Source organism: Choloepus didactylus, chromosome 13 (assembly GCF_015220235.1).
Source record: "Choloepus didactylus isolate mChoDid1 chromosome 13, mChoDid1.pri, whole genome shotgun sequence".
Lineage (NCBI taxonomy): Eukaryota > Metazoa > Chordata > Mammalia > Pilosa > Megalonychidae > Choloepus > Choloepus didactylus.
In genome coordinates this window covers 59,181,921-59,190,504 of record NC_051319.1, presented here as the reverse complement: position 1 = coordinate 59,190,504, position 8,584 = coordinate 59,181,921, and positions in this window count along the sequence as shown.

Sequence of the window (8,584 nt, the reverse complement as noted above, 5' to 3'; positions counted from 1 at the left end):
ATTTCCATCAATGCCCAGCTCCAGGGCACCTTCTTTAAGGGGTAGTAACTAAAATGTATTCCTAACGTTCTGAAGACCAGACTATTGTCACTATCTTGATCATTTTCCATCACTGGTTGGAGCTATTTTATTTATTTTAGTCTGGGATTCAGAAACATGTCATTATCATCCACATCATGTTGGGGTTTGTTTCTGGGTCTAATTATCATAGATTATCTAGAAGGGGAGCAATGCTTCAGCACTCTTCTCAACAGAAGACCACATAGCTTTGGCATCACAGGGGCCCACGTTCCTCAGCTGTAGCTGGTCATGGCAGGACATGACAACTGGCAGAAGGGAGTCGTGGCTTTTGGGAGCTATGGTGTCCCAAGGGAGGCAATAGAGTAAGAGTGGGGCTCAGAAGCAAAGCACTTCATTTGTGAGCACACATGAGATACCCCTTTGGCGATGTTCAGAAATATCTGAACGGTAATTGCTAGGGAGCCAAAATGCTGAGAGAGTGAGGAGACAGGGAAACTCTTTGTGTGACCTCTGTACATATGCAACTGTGAGATCTGGGAGAAGAAGGTGTCACATATGTAGTTTTGCATATATTTATATATATATATATAAACATGATTATAACTATATACATATATAGTTATATATTTTTGGTTATTTTACACAAATGGAATCATTATTTATACATTTTTTGTGAAACTTTGCTTTGCTATTTAACAATGCTGTATAAATTTTTTTTTTGTCAAGGTGTTTTTATAGTGTAAGTTTTTAAGTAGTTTTGATCTTCGGGATGTTCCTTAATTTGCCTAACAAGTCTTCTATTGAGGTCATTTCTAACTTAAAAAAATTATAAATATATAAAACATAACTTCTTTGAAGAGTTCTCTGATCATTTCATTAGAAAAAGTACTAATGAGTGATATTGTTAGACCAAAGAATAAGCAGAATTAAAGGATTTTTTAAATATGTTATCAAATTACCTTCAAAAAGCACATGCAAATTTGCATGCTTAACAACCATACCCATTATTTATCCAAACCCTCTCCATTACTTTATACTCTTTTCAAATCTGAGAAGCCAAAAACAAGTTATTCCTTTGAATTGTTTAGATTTATATTTTCAGATTTTGTTAGTGCAACTGAGATAGCAGATATAGATGGAGACCTTCTATTTTTACCAGTTAGTAAATAATGCAGTCAAAATATTTCTCTAAGTTATAAATGTATAAAATTTAACGTTATTAGTTTAATGTAGATAATACTTTATTATTAGATGTTTTGTCCTTTTAATATTTGCCATTTCAATATCAAGAGCAAAAATTCACATAAACATTTTGAAATATTTCTAAAATTTTAAAAATTTTAATTTATTTGGTTTACTCTTTATGCTTTAAAAAACTTGATAGTAGAATGTTCAAATTTTATTATTATTATTTTGGGACCAAAAATCCTCTGCTTGCCCTTTATACCACCACGTACTCCTCAACAGCCACCACTCCCTTCCTTGATGGATGTGCATCTGATGTTATGGTCCTATCTTGGACATCATATATTTACTAATTTCTACACAGCAATAACACAACTAACATGGTTACAGTCATTGACTCTATTAACAATTTTGCTTGTTTTTCTAAAATTGAATTAAAATATACATATAGAAAAGTAAACATATCATAAATGTATAGCATAATGAATTTTTACAAAGTAAACAAACTTGAGTGTATGATTGAATTAAGTACCTCAGAAAAAACATGTCGTTAATCTTTTTTGTTTTGTTTTGTTTTATTACTTTTAATTTTTTTAAATTTCTTATGCAATTTTATTGAGATATATTCACATACAATACAATCATTCAAAGTATAATCAGATGTTCACAGTATCATCATATAGTTGTACATTCATCACCACAATCAATTTTTGATCATTTTCATTACTCCAAAAAATAAAAATAAAAATAAAAATGAGAATAAAAATAAACAGAAAAGAAAAAAACACCCAAAATATTCCATACTCCTCCTCCTCCCTATGATTCATTTACTTTTTGTCCCCATTTTTCTACTTATCTGTCCGTACATGGCATAAAGGGAGTGTGAGCCAAAAGGTCTTCACAATTACATGGTCATACCATGTAAATCATATAGTTATACAATTGTCTTCAAGAATCAAGGATATGGGATTGCAGTTCAACAATTTCAGGTATTTCCTCCTAGCTATTCTAATACCCTAAAAACTAAAAAGGGATATCTATATAATACATAAGAATAACCACAGAATGACCTCTCGACTCCATTTGAAATCTCTCAGCCACTGAAACTTTATATTTTTTCATTTCTCTTCCCTCTTTTGTTCCAGAAGTCTTTCTCAATCCTATGATGCTGGGTCCAGGTTCATCCCCGGGAGTCATGTCCCATATTGCCAGGGAGACTTACATCCCTGGGAGATTTGTCCCAAGTAGGGAGAAAGGCAGTAAGTCCACCTGCTGAGTTGGCTTAGAGAGAGAGGCCACATCTGAGCAACAAATGAGGTTCTCTTGGGGTGACTTTTAGGCACAATTATAAATAGGCTTAGCTTCTCCTTTGCAGTAACAAGCTTCATAAATCTTAGTTGGTTCTTGTTTAAACTTAATTCCTACCACTAATTTACTATTCTTCATCTAATATTCTGACCATTATTTCTTTGTCCAATTTCTTTTTCTATTCTATTATTTTAAGAAAGCGTGATTACTAGAAGGCACAACATCATCTTGCAACTATCCCTTGCTTATATTTCCAAGACCTAAATTGATCAAATCCTGGTCTGTAGAATCTCTTGGACTCTTCTGATTATTGCAGATTTATGATGTTTGAAAGAATAACATTCACCTCCCACTTATTTACTATTCTGTAAATTCCTGTGAAAGGAACAATAGGCCATGGGACTTTATTCTTCAAAGAGAAGCATGATTAAGACTAAATTTGAAGTATATCTAATTCACTTTGGAAACCCAAGGAGATTTTGGTAAATCTGAGAAAGCTTAGAAAATTAGACTGTAATACAGGCCAATTAAAAATTAAAGAAGGAGATGATGACTCATTTGGAATTTTAAAAATACGTAAATAAAAGATATGCCCAAGTCAAGTTGGGGCTGAGGAGGTATGAGGGAGAGGTGATTCAGAGCAAAGAGCTTTAAATGCTCAGTAGATAAGCTTTTCCTCTTTTCTCCGGAATATGTGTTCCTTTGAAATCTCCCAGAAACATCCAACAATAAAATGTAAATTAATGTTGTTGATCAACTTTAATCAGTAACAACTCTGTTTTCAGGGCAGGCAGGTAAAGTAATGATGAGACTGGGCTTTCCTGACCCACTGTGATCTGCGAGTCACAGGACTTGGCATGGCAGGTTGTTAATTCACAGGTCTTGGTTTGTTCATTTTTTAACTTTTTGGATTTTTTTTTGTTTTGTTTTGTTTTTTTTTTAAATGGAAATTTTCAGACATACACAGAAGTAGAGAGAATAATACAATGAATCTGATGTACCCATTCTCCCAGCCTCAACAATGACCACAATTGGTCAGATTTGCTTTGTCTGTATGCTCACTCTACCCTTCCTCTACCTGGATTATTTTGAAGCAAAGCCCAGACCCCATAATTAATTTAGTACATCTCTAAAATGTATGGTATCTTCTTTAAAAATATAATCACAGTGCCATTACCAAACTTAAAAAAATTCCGATTTGTTTTGTAATAATTTTCTTTTGCATTGATCAGGAAAAATTTGAACACAAGGCATAATACTTGGGCCAAATGGTTATGTCCTTTGACTTAAAGTTCTCAACGTATGTTATCACAAATGAGCTTAATACATTTTAGGCTCAAACCTGTTCAAGTTCACGACAGTTTCCTTGTTCAACTTCTACTTCCTTAATGTTATCATCTTATTTTATCAGTTTATCTCCTATTTATATCAACACTTCTCTATCAAATGGGTTTGCCTAATGGAACGGATATCTGGACAGGTCCTTTGATATTGCTGTAGGTGATGGTTAAGTTCATGTGTCAATTTGGTCAATTTATGGTATCCAGTAGTTTGCCCAAGCAAGAAGTGCACTGGCCTGATTGTTATTGTGAGGGTATTTTGTGGACTTTAAATATTCGTAAATTGATTGCATCTGTGGCTGATTACATTTACAATCAATTGAGAAGACTGCCTCCAACAATGAGAGACGTCTCATCCAATTAGTCAAAAGCTTTAAAAGGAGAAGTGATGATTTTAGCAGGCAGAACAGAGAATTTCCATGTTTACTTCTGCCAGCCAGCTTCTTCTGGGGAATTCATTGAAAACCTTCATCAGAGTTCCCAGCTTGCTGTCTGCCCTTTGGAATTTGAACTTGGCCATCCCCACGGTCATGTGAGACAATTCTTATAAAAAATATCATGATATATGCATTCTATCTATCTATCTGTCTATCTATCTATCTATCTATCTATCTATCTATCTATCTATCTATCTATCTATATCTACCTACCTACCTACCTACCTATCATCTGTCTATCTCTTGTCAGTTCCTAGAGAACCCTGAGTAATACACTGCATAAGTATTTTCATTGGCAAATGGCATTCTCTCAGTACTATTAATTAGAAAAGAATACAAATGCAGCATTTTTTTCCAGCATTTTGATATTCCTCCCAGCACATTAGTAGTCTTCTGACAAGGACACCTAGAATGGTGTTCCTGATGCTTGAAATAAATGTATTGGAGACTAGATTTGATTCCCTGAGCCCAAAGATATTCCAGTGACAACTTCAGAGACATTTTGGTATCATTAACCATGGTACAGTGCCATTTGTGTTTTGAAAAACAAAGGTAAGCTGCAGATCCATGTCTATCTCTGCCAAAAGTCAATGAGCAGTAGTTAAATAGTAATCAATGAAAACCAGTATAATTGTACTTTCGCTATCCAGGCATATTCATGTTTTATACGGAAAAAAATCATCTCCTGTGATATCCTTGTTTTTTATAAAACCTGTAGCAGTTTTAAGTACCTCAAAAAAGCAGACGGGGAAAGCTTGAAATTAATGCAAGCAGCATATTTGGGTTTTTTTAAGTAAAAGGAGAGGTTCAAAATTATATTAGAACCTTTTCATTCTCCCCTTAACCAACATGGGATTATTGTCCTAGTTCCACAGGCTGTAACTCAAGGTGTTACATTGGATTATGGAGCTGTGTAGTGCCAAATTTGAAGGTCTCTGGAAATTTCCAAATTATACTGGTTGTTATTGTGACATGGATGCCTTTGAGGAGATGCTGGTCTGCCTCTAAGCTCCTTAGCCCTCATAATGGGCAATGAATACTTATCTCCACCTCATTCCCTTTTATTTGGCAGTTGTATCAGTCAGGAGAGATGAGGTTATGGTACAGTAATCATACTCTACATCTCAGAGGCTTATTTCTCACTCACATAAAATTACTGAGGCTGAGGCCACTCTCTGGGACAGCAGTCCTCCATGTATTGGAGGAGTTACATTCTCTTATTTCTTTGAATATTGCTAAAACTCTATACTTTTTGTTTATTCACCATTTTGGTGAGGAGACAAAAATAATGATGTCTTTTTTCTCCCTTCTGCTTCTGTTTTTGCTTGACTTTTCTTTTTCAGTCATAAAACTTCTCAACATCACCATGTGCTTTCCTGAATAACTTGACAATGGAAGAAAGAGCACAGAGAATTGTGTACCAATTCCTAAATGCTTCCACTTGGAATTGGCATGCATCCCTTCATCTCACATTTCACTGGCCAAAACAAATCACCTGATTAGGCCCCAGTTCAAGGGGGCAAAAATGTACAGTCTTTCCTTATGCCAGGAACAAGAGGAGAATTGGAAGTCCTGGTGAGTCGTGTTGGTACCTATCCCACCAGTTATTTCCTGACTTAATTCTTTGATTATTGCCAAAACTCTACACTTTACGTTCTCCATTTTGGTGAGGGGACAAAAATATGGTACCATATTTTTCCTTCTGTTTCTTTCTTTTTTCCTTTATTTCTCTTTTAACCAGACATAGTTTTTCCCAAATATTTTGTATTAACACAAGTTTTTGATGGCTGTAGAATAGTATTTCTCAAGCTTTAGTGTGCATACAAATCACCCAGGATCTTGTTAATGTATAGACTCTGGTTCAGCAGGTCTGGGGTGGGGCACCGGATTCTACGTTTTTAAAGAACTCCCAGGTGACGATGCTGGTGCAGATGGCCTGTGGAGCACCCTTTGCCTAGCAAGCCTTGAATAGAATGGCTCACTCTGTTTAGAGAGTCAGAAACAGCACGATTTTAGTTGGATTTAAACAGAAATTTAGGCCATTTTTTTTTTGGTCTCTTCCCTAAATCTGAATTAAGGGCAGTACTTTAGGGTAATAATTGCCAAACATGTAGGATGGCTTCAATGCAACTCAAAAGCATGCTTCTAAAAGACAATCGTCTTTGTGTCCATTCATATTAAAACAGGACTGCTAGGAAGAAAAGAAACCAAATTGAACACTGAAACCATCCTACCAAAGGCAGCTTCTAATTATGGTGGGACCCACACAGCAGGGACACTGAAGGGAAGAAGAGATACTGAAAACATCTTTATACTCTTGCTCTGAAGAGCCCTTCCTGAGATCAAGTGCAATTTGTGCTAAGGAGGCAGCAGCTGACAAGCTTTACCCCCAGCAAATGTCTCAGAGACAGGCAGTCAGAGCTTTTGTCATCAGGCTTCGATTTTGCCTTATTATTAATAGAACACTTATTTTTTTCTCTGATCCTCTACTCATTAAGATTCTTGCATGTTTTAAGAATTTTGCTTAGCACTCTGAGTTCCAGACGAGTTGCCATTTGGCTCCAAGATACAGATCAGCTTCAGTGGGCCGTGTTAGAATCCGTGCGGATGTGTACTTGGGTGGAAATGAGGCTGGAAAGGGTAAGAGCACTTCCTCAGGTAAGTCCCACTTTACCCAGAGGCTATTTATTTTTTTCCCTTTGCTCATTTGTAATGCCAGCCCATGATGGTGGAATGGGTGTATTGCTATAAATTAATAGCCATGCCTCATACTTCTTATTCTGGAGACGTAATTCAAAAAACTGTCACAAGGAATAGCAAAGCTATATATTCTTCTTTATAGCAACCATCATAAAAAAAAATCCCAATTACTTTAAATTACTACAAAATGACTTCAAAATCAACCCCAGACCTACTGGTATGGATTTTCTTGCAGTTAGTTCAAAGGGCAGGAGATAGAAAAGTAAGTTTTTGGGTATATTATATAGCAGTTACATTTTTCACAATCAAGGAACTTTTGGTTTACAGCTTCTTTTCTTTGAACTAATTCATTGAGGAGACAATAATTCTAGTTCCCTTTCCTTACTCTGCTGACACTCAATTTCTGGGACTTAGGCATAATTCACTTCCTTTTCATCATTAAAATATTTAAAACTCTGATTTAAAATCTTAGCAAATGCTATAAACTGAAACTCATTGGTATCAGCCTGTGGGATCCAGCCATGCCTGAGTCCTGCCTCGGCAAAGCCACTCCTGTTCAGAAGGCCCTGCTGAAGATGGAGGCACAACGGGCAGTCACAAAGGCAAGGAAAGGATGCCCCGAGGTCTCACGTCCAATCTCGCAATACAGGATTCTTTGTTAAACCAGGTTGTGTCATATGGTTTAGGCTAGTGGCTTTTGGAAATTTCTCCCCTACCCCATTAAGGCTAAACTCCATTTTTACCATCAACAGACTGACACGGGAAGAGCAACAAAGGTATCAGAGCATTCAGTTATGTGTAAGTAAATCAAGGAAGTGTTGGGTCAAGGACTGCCTCAATGGGAAAGGCTCTGGCACACTTATTCTCTAAACAGATGGGAGTGGGTGGCTCCCATGGGTTTAGGCACCTGATGAAGTTGAATTATTTCCAGGGAAATGCTCCTTGTTTATGAGGGGAGTTGTTCAAGATCCAAGGAGGAATGGGGGAAATGGCAGCCTTGGATCCTTCAGGTCTCTAAGATTCAGGAATCTAGAGGCAGAGAAAGTGGTTTAGGGCCCTAGACAATTCAATCGAGAAAATAGTTTTGAGTCTGAGTCACAGATGAGGGTTACTTGTGGGGCTGCAGTCTGCTATATGGAGGCATCTTGAAGACTATGAAATGAATGTTGAAGTGGTGGGGGTGTCTAAGGACTGAAGAGGAGAGCATTTGGAAGGGCTGGACGCGGGGAAAGAACAACATGGAGGCAGCTAAAGTAACCAGTGAAATTGTGGGATGGATGAAACCAGGGAAACTGTTAGCTGCATAGCTATACATTCAGGGCTCTCATTCAAAATATTCAGAAAGGCTTCTTTTATCATTTCCTAATTGCAAAAAAAGACATATCCAGTTCTATTGCAGATGCAGAAGCTATCCCTGTATCTATCTATTCTTCCTTCATGCACCCGTCTGATACATCAAAAGAAAAAATGCAGAAAGTGGTGGTGTCTATTTCTCTTTCTCTAATTAGAATCTCTATTCTGGTGCCTTTTCCACAGTTTCCATAAAGAACAGTCACACATATAGCAACTACTTTAGCAAATATAAGAAATATC